General features: G+C 35.6%; 1 pseudogene; it reads right to left on the bottom strand.

Moving 5' to 3' along the window:
- Nucleotides 1-10,666: 10,666 nt before the first annotated feature.
- LOC102739670 (microtubule-associated protein RP/EB family member 1 pseudogene) lies at nucleotides 10,667-12,298 on the bottom strand (annotated as a pseudogene).
- Nucleotides 12,299-12,758: the final 460 nt, after the last annotated feature.

Genomic DNA, 12,758 nt, shown 5'->3' with positions numbered 1-12,758 from the left:
CTGGATGGTTGTCACCCTTCTGCTCCAGAATGTTTCTTCTATTCATTATGTACTTTGAAATTTATACTTGAATTAGAATTAGCAAACTCATGCAATGCTCCATAAAACTGGAATTGGCACACTTTGCATTCACTCATTTTTTATTCGTGCAAGCAAGACACGGGACTGTGCCTGCTATTGGGGAAGAAGTACATCTGCTGTCCTCAGGGAAGCCCTAGAAATAACAATGGGAAGAGGCATGTACTCTTTGAGTGAAGGGGAGAAATATTCAGGAACAAAAATACAACGTACCTTAAGTTTTTCACACCTTCCATGTAGGCAACCCTTTCTGGAACTCACCATTCTTAATAAATGTAAGATAAGGACACAACCTCAGATTTTTATTCTTTATATCTGAGGGTAATATTGAGAATTTTCTGGCCTCTGTTTACCTATCCTGTGCTCCCCTGGGTTTATTGGCTTCAATTATCTTGATTGCCAATACTCTTGGCAGTTTCTCCAGTTTCTTCAATCATGTTGGTGTGCCTAGTAGCCATTTTTTAAGGATTTTATTTATAATGTGTATTTTAATATTTAAGAAAATGATACTGTGTTGCAGTTGAATTCTGCCATTTTTACATTGTTGTTCAGGCTCAAATATTGGCCAAGATCCTTAAAACAATACTATGTACTCTGGTATTCTTTTGTTCTATCATCTCTCAACATTACCTTATTTATAAGGTAGTTTTATTCAATGCATATTTTCACATATTTACTATATGATATATCCTAGATGGTTAGTACAGTGTTTGTACAGTGTTGGTGCTTCTGTTAATATTTTCTTTATTACCTATTAATATTATTTATGTCAAAAGATTAAGAATTTCATCTATTTAAGAATTTAATTTATACTCTTGTTAAAAAGTTCACAAAGATACTTTGAATTTGCTGATATTTTATTTTATTTTTTTATTATATTAGTCACCATACAGTACATCATTAAATTTGTTGATATTTTAAATTTTACAGTAACATCCTCATCTAGTAAACTATGTTTTGAAAGCCATTAAATCTTTTTTTTTAAAAAATATGCCTTTCAACTTAAACACGTTTAGCAATGTGATGTTCATATTTGCTGTGTTCTATTAGGATCAGTAAGAAAACTTCTAGGTTGTGGGTTATATTTAGGTATCAGAAAGTGATCTCGGAACTTGTGCATAACCAGAATCTACATCCTTACCAGCATTTGTTCTTTCTTGTCTTTTTGATGATAGCCATTCTGACAGATGTGAAGTGATATCTCATTGTGGTTTTGATATGCATTCCCTAGTAATTAGTGATGTGGGGCACCTCCTCAAGTTGGCCACTGGAATATCCTCTTTGGAAAAAAATCTTTCCTCAGGTCTATATTTGACCAAATCATTTGTTTTCTTGCTTGCTTTTTTTTTTTAATATTAACCCCTTATCAGATATATGGTTTGCAAATATTTTTTTCCCATTCCGTAGGTTGCCTTTCCATCTTGTTAATCATTCATTTTGCTGTGCAGAAGCTTTTTAGTTTGATAGTTCCACTTGTTTATTTTTTATTTGGTTGCTCGTGTTTTAGATGTCATATCAAAAAAATCATTGCCAGGACCCACGTCAAGAACTTTTTTCCTATGTTTCTTCTAGGACCTCTCTGGTTTCAGTTCTTATATTTAAATCTTTAATCTATTTTGAGTTCTTTTTTTTTAAGATTTTTTTAGAAGATTTATTTTTATTTATTTTAAAGATTTTATTTTTAAGCAATCTCTACACCTAACGTGGGGCTCAAACCCACAACCTGAGATCAAGAGTCGCACGCTCCACTGGCAAAAATTAACTGAGTTAATTTTTTTAAGTGACATAAGATAGGGATCCAGTTTCAGTCTTTTGCATGTGAATGTTCAATTTTCCCAGGCCCAATTACTGTCTTTTCTTCATGCAGTATTCTTGACTTCCTTATCAAATATTAGCTGTTAGTATTTTTGTCTCTTTTAACTACCTCTATCTTTTTCACATTACAGAATATGAATATATCCACTTACTGTTCTTTCTAGTTTTAATGTGTAATGTATTTTTTTTCACTGTAAGATGCTTGAATTTTATAATAGCTTAGGAAAATGTGGAGGTGTTTAATAGGTGAAAATATGTTGGCGTTGTTAAAGCTAATTGCCCAAAGATTTATAAGTGAAGACACATTTAAAGGCACAGTAAATATGGTAATTGCTGCAGTGAATGTTGTGAACTTTCAGTATACAGAACAGTAGTTCAGCAGTGCCCTAGAGACGTGTCATTTCTAACACATTATTTTTGATATCACATCTCTTAGACGTTTGCCGGCAAATGCCAAATTTATTATTGAATATATTTTTCTAGTTATTATTTATTAAATCATCCATAATCAATTACAAATTATAATCATTACAACTCACAGATCTAATTTACAATCTAGTAGAAAATAGAGAGAGTTAGATTTTAACATTTGTGGCAATAAAATATCTTAAAACAAATATATTTACTGGGTTGAAAAGCAATTTTGAGGGAAAAATAGGCTAAGATTATTAAGAGTACGATACCACAGCCACCTGGTTTTTCAAAGTAAATACAAATGACAGAGCTTGCAGAGTTTTAAAAATCAAGTATATAAATTTTAATGTTTAGTAAAGAATAAAAATAATTTAGAATAAATTGTTAATCTAAATTATCAAATTAGAAGAATAAATTATTTAATTTAGAAGGGTAAATTGTTTTTTACTGTTTAGTTCCACACTCTGTGAAAGATGAATTGCAACAAAATATGTTCACTCAATCAAAAAAAAAAAAATCATTCTTCCAATTACTGAAATTCAACATGAATATCTCTGAATGTAACTGATACTTAAACATCCTTCAGAGTGAGGGGTTTGAATCTCACGCTGAGGTTACAAGTGGCATGATTTGCAAGATCTGCTTTTAGTTTGAGATTTTCAATTTGTATTGATCAAGATGGCTTTAATGTTCCCCTCAGGCTCACTACACTTTAGACAAAGCTTCTTCCAGACTATAGACCCCTGACCTCCCCTTTCTTAGAGTATTTACTTTAGAAAACTTGTAACTGTAAATTCTTTCTCTGCCCTGTTGAGATGTAAATCTTTTTAAAAGCTTTTTGCAAGTTTTACAACCCAGAAATGGTTTTCTCTAGGAAGTAAGATCCATTTATTTGAAATGTAATCATCAAAGGTGATCAGTACTCTTATCTTAGTTTCTGTGAGAGAATAGGGAGCTAACTTCCACAGGTGCCTTGCTCCAAGTTGTAAAACTGCCTTCTGTCATAAAGATATGACAACCTTATCTTTCTTTTGCATAAGCCCATTGAGGAAACACAGATGACCTCTAACATTCTCCACTAAATTTCCACTAGCTCATTCCAGCCCTAAGGAATAATACCACCCTCGACTTCATTGGAGTTGAGTTTAGACTTAGTTCCAACCTCTCTCCCCTATCACAATATCTTTAAAGTCTTCCTTGCCTGATTAACTTTATCCAGTGTAATTTTTGCCTTTACAGAATCAGTGTTCAAATTATTTTAGTAATTTATGAAGGGACATTTAACTTCACTTGTTTTGTTATATGGTGGGAAAATAAAGCAAAATAAATAAAAATATCTGAACTTGAATAAGATAACCTGGATTTGAGTTTGTTTTCTCCATTTGCAAATTATTAAAGGATATAGTACATATTTTTCCTGTGATCAAGTAAACGTTAGCAACACACTAAAGAAGGGATAAATACATTTCCTAGCACTTGCCACAGACTGAATGTTTGTGCTCACCACCACCCCCAAATTCATGTATTGAAACTTAATCCCCATTGTGATGGTATTTGGAGGTGGGACCTTTGGAAGGTGATTAGGCCATGAGGTTAGAGTCTTCGTGAATGGAATTATTACCCTTATAAAAGAGACCCCAGAAAACTATCTTACCCCTTCTGCCATGTGAGGGCACAGCAAGACAGCCATCTAAGTGGGTTCTCACCAGGCACTGAATCTGCTGGTACCTTAATCTTGGATTTCCCAACGTTCAGACTATGAGAATTTTCTGTGTATAAGCCACCCAGTCTTTTGTATTTTTGTTATAGTAGCCCAACTGGACTAAGACAGCACCTTGTACTAATTTAGCATTATCAGATTCATTTTTGTTTTCCTCCTAAAGGACAGACATAGTAATGGCACAATGTATGAATAATTAACAAGGTGCATGAATAAATCGGTCTGAAAATTACTTTCTAATATTTTGTAAATAGATACCTCTAAGTAAAAAAATATGCTAAGATACGTTCTTAATGTAGTTTGATTGTAGTTCTGGCAAACATTAGCACATCAAAAGATGAATCAATTTAAATGTGAAAGGACACAATTTATATAAAAAGCATATGCTAATGATTATTCTAAAATAGTAAAGCAGAGCCCTTATGAGATTCCTACAGACATATCGTCAAATGGCAGTGTCTGATCAGCAATGACAACACACTCTCAGTCAGCATCTTTTCCAGCTGTGTAATATGCCTTTGATAGAATACTAATGTTACAAGAATTATAATCCCACTCACTAATTTATAGTTGCTTTGTGAAAGTGTTCTCTGAGTTGAGTTTTTCATCCAGAGTTCCTGTCACTCACTCTGATTTTAGTTAAGAAAGCCAAAAAGAAAGTCAGAAGCTATCAACAGAAAGGCCAGCAGATTTGCTTACACAAAGATGAAGATATTCTCTGCCTTAAAAATCATAAATATGGGGCGCCTGGGTAGCTCAAATGGTTAAGTGTCTGCCTTCGGCTCAGGTCATGATCCCAGGGTGCTGGGATCGAGCCCCACATTGGGCTCCCTGCTTAGCAGGGAGCCTGCTTCCCCCTCTCCTTCTCCTGCTCCTCTGCTTGTGCTCTCACTCTCTCTGTCAAATAAATAAATAAAATCTTAAAAAAAAATAAAAATCATAAATACGGTTAATAGACAAGAAACATTTGGGGAGGGGGAAATATTCACAACAAATATAGAAGGCAAAACATTAATAAAGATTTCCTGAAGTACAGAAAATTAGAATAATGGACAAAAGAAAGATACAAGCAGTAGACTTAAAGAAATAAACTAATTTCTCAACAGGGATTCTCAACAAAACCACCAAATGTTGAAAATTAAAGCAGTTTAAATTGTCCATATAATAGAATATTTAAAAATATAAGAGTGTTAATGTACAGTATTATTAATAATAAAGTGATATTTTATCTAAAAAGTTGATTCCTACAGAAATAGTCAAAGTATTTTGCATATATATATATATATATATATATGAATGCTCACTGCAACATTGTTTATAATGGCCACATGTTACTAATAACATCCATATCCACTTAGTAGGGAATGGTTAAATAAATTGTAAATTATTCATATAAAAGAAAATTATAAAATCATTAAATATTGTTACCAGGAGCAGAGGCCTAGAAGTATGTTTTAGGATGGGAGATTTTTTTAAAAAAAGGAAAATAGCAAGTTGCAAAGTTATATGTAAGAAAGTATATTTCATCCCACATATGTTGAAAACAAATATATACACTTGTATCTTCACACACAGAAATGTACAAAAATATTTTGCATATTCATATCAAAATTTTCATGATTGCCACTTATGGGGTGTTGAGAGATTAGAGAATTAAGTGAGAATACACTGATGTGCTGTTAGTTTGCTCGTGTTGCTTTACTTCTGAAAGAGATAAAATATAAAAAGGTTGACATCAAAATTATTCCCAAATTTGATTATTTTAGAATAGTGATTTTAGTTGGACTAAACATTTACATAGTTATTAAAAATTTTAGTGATGGGGAAATAACTATTGAATTAATGTTATTAGATATGCCGTTTCTTTGTAAAATTATATCCTGTCCTTAAAATTTTTATGCTTGTGGATATGTAAAATTTTTAAAATTTATTTTGAATTGATCACTTTGGGGGGAAATGATTAAAAGAGGTATTAGTGGGGCGCCTGGGTGGCTCAGTCGGTTGAGCGTCTGCCTTTGGCTCGGGTCGTGGTCCCAGGGTCCTGGGATCGAGCCCCGCAACAGGCTCCCTGCTCAGCGGGAAGCCTGCTTCTTCCTCTCCTGCTCCCCCTGCTTGTGTTCCCTCGCTCGCTGTGTCTCTCTCTGTCAAATAAATAAATAAAATATTTTAAAAATAAAAATAAAAAAATAAAAGGTATTAGAATTTACTATGAATTCTTATCAGTGGTAGTTGACTGGAGCTCCATGGTGATCACTTAGCCAAAACCAGATGTTCTAGGGCGCCTGGGTGGCTCAGATGGTTAAGCGTCTGCCTTCGGCTCAGGTCATGATCCCAGGGTCCTGGGATCGAGTCCCGCATCGGGCTCTCTGCTCCTTGGGAGCCTGCTTCTCCCTCTGCCTCTCTCTCTCTGTCTCTCATGAATAAATAAATAAAAATCTTAAAAAAAAAAAAAAAACTATCTCAAAACCAGATGTTCTTAAGTCATGTCAGATAATCACATTTTTATCAGATAACATTTCTGGCAATAACTCACCAAGTGGAACCCATATTACTGCTTCCGTAGGATATCATATTTGAGAGAGTAGACTATCTCTGATCTTGAGCTAACCATAATTTCCAAAGCCAGCCTAGCTGGTACAAGAGTTGGGCATAAACCTTCATTCTGCCATTAGTATTTGGCTCCACTACTTTACAGAAACTCTACCTTATTTAGTCATTCATGTAACCTATTTCTTGTGTTTTAAGCTGAGATTAGAATTCAATCACATCTTCTTTTGGTTTTTGTTTTATAAGTAGTTGTATCACTATTCACTACTAGAATTTTAAAGTTATCATTGCCAAAGACCTTCAGTTTAAGGCTTTGCATATTCATTCATACTCAAGTAGAGAAAAAGCACTTCCGGTGGAGGCTGTAATCCATGTTTTTTGCAAAGCATCTGCTAAACATGTGAACAGTAGCTCAATGAACAGTAGCTTTTTCTGTCTCCTGGTTTCTGAATAGATTGATGGCAATAATAGCTAACATTTCTAACATTCTTATAATGTACCAGGTAAAATTCTAAGTTACTCTCTTATTTATTCCTCACAGCTAGTTGAGGTGACTGGAATTTTATTCTTTTTTCACAGATTCAGAAAGTGAGGAACAAAGAAGTGAAAAAGTTATCCAAGATCTTATTTCTAGTAAGTAGTGGGGCTCTGATCTGAATCCAGGCTATTAGCTTTCATTTTGTTTGTTTGTTTGTTTGTTTGTTTTGTCCTCCCCCCCTTTTCTTTGGCTTGGTTTGGTTGTGTTGTGTTGCATTGTATTGTTCATTTCTGCCTTTAGACTGCACTTCAGGTGGGTTATCAAATCAATCCAAAAATAAAGAAACTTGTTAGGAAGTTGAGATTCAAAACCAAGCAGTCTGACTCAGAAGCCATGCTCTGAACTACTCTTCTGTACTATCTAGATCCATTCCTATGTCTATATCTATGCTTTTATCTACCTGTTGATATATTTATATTTACAAAAATATATATGGATACACAGACACATATATATGCTTAATTTGCATGGAATGCATAAACACACAGTTACTGTATTTCAGGAAAAATATATACTACATGAATTCTATTTTCCTCAAAACTAGCTCATCAACACAGGTCTACATATCGAATTAGTTCCTTTGCTGTGAGTCAGAGACAATTTACTGTGGCCATCTGAGATTGAAAACGGAGAGAGTTTCTGTGTTCTCCAAACAGAGACAGAGAATCTTTACGCAGCACCATAGTTGTCTACACACCACTTCCAGGGAGTCAAGGGAGAGTTTTGCCTCTGAGAACCTCTAGGACTGAGCTTAGCCATCTTGCATTTTATCACCCACTGTTAATACCCGGCAGTGGGTTATTTGTGGGTTGGAATCTGTGGTTAAAGAGAGGCTATAGGGACCCTGGACAAAATTACTCAACTTCACTAAGCTTAGATTTACCCCTGTGTAAATGAAGGATAGGCACTAAACACTCTACTGTTTGTAATAAGCTTCTGGTAAATTCTCAGTCCCCAGTAAAAACATAATTTCCACAAAATAAAAATTACTGTCATAATCACCATCAACAAAAAAGTTGTCTTTTCTGAGAGGAAAGAGAAAGTAAGTGCAAACAGTGTAAGTTAGGGGCAGAACAGGAACACAATCTGAGAGTGAGCTGAGGAAACATGCCCCTGGGGATGTAGAATTAAATAAACAAGAGCCCAGGAACAGAAGGGAAACCAAGGATCCCTTTCATCCTGTACCTACAATAAAAGGAATATGGAGACAGATGCTGAAATTTGAGGAACTCCTTTCATTTTTAAGTTCAGCATTTTTTGGTATGACTCAGGGGTATTTGACAATTCACTAAAACTTTAGAAAAAATTCCTAAGAATATTTATTTTCATTCTCTTATATAAGAATATTTGTTTTGAAATCTGGAAATTCTCAGGAAAAAATGTTCACGATTGGAAACAGATCATTATGGGCTCTTATGAAGAACTCTCCTATAGTTGTAAAAAAAAAAAAATAGCCATGATATAGACATGGTATTATTATCTAAAATCTCTTGTTTCAATGCAATAAATAGAGGTAGAATGGTGGCCACACAGCGGTAAGTGTGAGTATTAATGAGGAGTTTAATGCCTTTTCTTTCATAAATTGAAAGCCATCAAGCAAAGTCTTCCTAAAAGGCAATGAGAAATACCAGAGATATAGATACAGATAGACATATCTCTGTCTGCCTATCTATCATCTATTTATCTATAGAAAGCTAAGGATTCAAAACATTACACATGCAGAAGTCCTAGTAAACCTATGAAGAGTGAATTATTAAGTCTGCCAAAGTTTATACTAACCCAAGTGCATGGCAATATTTATGTATATATGCTCATTGCTTTGTTTTTAATAGCAAAACTGGAATCAATGTAAATTCAAGACTTGTTGAATTATGATAGTTGTCATTCAATAAAATATCATTTATTAATTAGGAAGAATAAGGTAGATCTAGGAGTATAGATACGGGAAAAACAAATCTAGGATAAAATAAGGAAAAAAGCAGATTACAGATTAGTATGTGTACATGAATATATATATATATATATATGTCTATAACTATATACATGCATGTATGTGTAACTATTTGTATAAAAGATGTGTATATGTAAATAAATGATTATGTGTATTTGTTTATATATTATGAATTTCTGAAAATATACAAGAATATGTAAAAGGTGGCTACAAACAGGAACTTGGAAGATGAGCATGACAGATCAGAAAACTATATTTTATTTATTTTACATTAGTTTAATAGCTTTTTTTCTTGAAATATAGAATTTTATTTAGAAACTGTTTAATGTAGGGTGGCTCAGTTGGTTAAACATCTGCCTTCAGCTCAGGTCATGATCCCAGGGTCCTGGGATGAAGCCCCACATCCAGCTCCCTCTCCCTCTGCCCCTGCACCCTGTTCTTGTGCTCTTGCTCTGTCCTTCTCTTTCTCTTTCTCTGTCTCTCTCAAATAAGTAAATAAAATCTTTTAAAAAAAGAAACTATTTAATGTAGAAAAAAACCCTGTCAAGAAAGACCAGGTAGAAAATGGGTTCCCAATAAAATGGAATTTTAGGGCAACAAAAGTCTAAAAGGCCACAAAAGAGAAATAGCACCACTGTTATTGGAACAATGGCTACTTACTTGCATTTTTTGGCATTGTTAATCACTGACTCTGGTTTTCCTCTGAATTCCACACAAAGCTTGCCCTACACAACAATTTTATCATAAAATACCTGCTTTCTACACACATTTTAGGACAAGCTACCACCAGAAACAAATCAAAACATCAGGAGATGAACAGTCTCACTAGTGGGTGTCTCACGTTTTGCAGAATCCTGCCAAACAAAGGAACTGAATAGGCTAGGGGCAGAGCCAATGAGGAGGCGTTAAGGAATGAAATATGTTAAAGAATAATAATTCAGACATGGTACTGTATTTTCCGCAAAAGAAAATTCACATTTAGCAAACACGCTAATGAGATTTATCTCCAAAGAGATGAGTGCACTGGCAAAGTATTTGAGTAACAGTGGAGGGCTGTAGACAGCAGGTACCGAGAACACCAGCCTTGCAGATCTCAAGGTAGCAGTGGCCTTCACTGGTCACTCCCTTTGCCAGGGGTCCAGAAAGAACTTGCAGCATGACCACCCACCTGCTGAATTTAAACTCAAAGCAGCAAACTTTAAGGAGCCAAAGAGGGGTCTCCAGTGGGTGAGGGAAACAGAGAAGAGAAACGTGTTTAATGTAAACCTAAAAGACAGTAAAATGGGGCACAACCCCCATTATAAATCCCAGAGATGGGGGGCAACTCCTCATAAGTAGTTGTTAGATTTAAAAACTGGATACACCTCATTTCCCAAAAATCATAATACATAGGGATTTCAGGGATAACTGGAAAAGTCAGCAGAGAAATATTCAGTGAAATTCAAGCTCTTCAATTCAATCATCTCACGGCCGAAACACACCTTCTTTTCATCCAGACAACAATGCTTCTTGCTTCTTAGAGCAGGGATATCACTTGTCTGTAAAGCCAAGAGGCTTGACAGTGCAACTTTTTAAACTTTGCTTTCGGGCCAAGGTCTAGGCCTTTGCAGATTCAAGCAGCCCTGCAAGGCCTGTGAACAGCAGATTCCAAAGGTCCAGAGGTCTGACTCTTCCTTCCCAGACACAATGTCAGACACGTAAAATCTCCTGTCATGTTACATTTTATATTTTGAACTATGGAAGCATATTTTAAACACTCTTAAGGCATTTATTTATTAAAACGTTCTCTGCCAAGATTTCACATTAGCTTAAAATTCAAGTCAGTCTTTACATTTCTCTACTGAGGACTCCACCTCAGTGCGTTACATAAAAACACCTTCTCCAGCAATGAGTGGTACCAGCGTCCACACGGTGAGCCCCATGATCAGCCTCTTTGTTCCCTAGGTGACCCAACTAGATGTTAATAGTGCTCTGCTACAAAGCTCCTAACCCAAACTCGTCGGAAAAGGAGTAAAACTTTTGCAAAGTGCACTTTAAGAAGAGGTACTTTTTGATTATGTAAAGAAACCAGTGAGACCTCTAAGAATAATAAAAGGGAGTATTTTACAGTTACATGATTTGCAGTGAGGACTTAAGATGTTTCTGTGCTGGTCCAGGCTGTGAATACTCTTCTTGTTCCTCCTGTGGGCCCCCTTCAGCAGGTAGCACAAAACCTTTGTCTGTGGCATAGAGAATGTCCGCAAATCTCTGCAATACAGTGTTGTTTTCCCTCTCATTCTCTTGGCAAATCAATTCCATGTTCCTTAGCTTTCCAAAGTAGAAATCTCTTTTTTTCTCCAAGTCTTAGACAGTGAGTTTCATTACATTGACCTGCTACATCAATTCAACTGCTCCATCATCCGTGTTGCCCACACCAGGAGTTTTTCACACCACACCCGGGCCGGCCTCCGGGGTTGCAGTGGTTCTCTGTGTTGCAGTGGGCTTCTGGGGAGCTCACTGCTAGAGCTGAGAGGATTTTTGGGTTTGTTCAGAGCTGGAGCAACAGGGGAGGGAGCGACTGCAGTTTCTGGACTGTGTCTGGCAGCTACAGGCTCATAGTCTTTTCCGTCATAGTTTGCATCAAAAAACTTCTTGAACCACAGAACAAATTCAAAGTTGTCCTGAAACTTCCCTTTTTACTAATTTGTCCACAGAAGTTATTTTGTCAGCACCCATTCTTTTAAAACCTGCTGTAGTATTTTCTAGTTCTGGATGTTTTTGTGTTCTAGCTCAGCCTGGAAGTTCACTTTCTTCAAGGTAACGGAGCCAGGGAACCACATGTCCATAAACTGACAACAGGCAGCCCGTGAACACGACTGTTCCATCTTTGTCAGATTCAGTGACAGAGACTCCTTGATCCAGGCCAGCATGTCCTGTCGACTTAGCTTATCGCTGGTGACTGACATTGAGTATACGTTCACTACCATCTTCCATTTTCAGTGGAACTGCATGCCCTGACTGTGCCCAGCTTTGGTTCAGTTCTCTTGTCTTCTCATTCAAACCACTGGACCTAGGTTTTTGTTTGTTTGTTTGTTTGTTTGTTTGTTTTTTAAGTAATCTCTACACCCAACGTGGAGCTCAAACCCACAACCCTGATATGAGGAGTTACATGCTTCACCAGTTGAGCCAACCAGGTGGCCCTCACTTTAATCACTTTTTAAATTTTTGCCATGCATACATATTTTTTCCCTCACAATATCTTAAGGTCATTTAAAAATGCTGTTGTTTACTTCCTTATATCAAGAACTTTATATATACTATGCCTCCCCAGCACATACAATAGTACGTCTCTCAATTATGATGATGGAAAGAAGGGCTGGATATTTCCCCTCAATCTTGTTCTGTGTAGACCAAATAAAGTTGAACAAAATGGAAAACAATACATAATGGAAAACAAGCATAGAAATTTAAAACTTTTTGATTCTCTCTTCATGGTTTTATTTGTCAAAATCTCAAAGGACTACACTGGGAAAGAGTGATAAATATCAATATAAAGAAAAAAATAGGGATGTAACTAGAAAAAGAGGGCAATTATACTCAAGTGCTAAAGAAAGGGATGAAAAGAAGAGTACTTTTAAAGAAAAGGAAATAATTATACCAAAATGGTTATCATGGCCATTAACAGCAGGCCTGAGGACAGCAAATACCAATGGCAT

This window comes from Leptonychotes weddellii, chromosome 12 (assembly GCF_054177405.1).
Source record: "Leptonychotes weddellii isolate Sample4059 chromosome 12, ASM5417740v2, whole genome shotgun sequence".
Classification (NCBI taxonomy): Eukaryota; Metazoa; Chordata; class Mammalia; order Carnivora; family Phocidae; genus Leptonychotes; species Leptonychotes weddellii.
The sequence above is the reverse complement of the archived record's forward strand: the minus strand, read 5'-3'. Positions and strand labels throughout refer to the sequence as shown.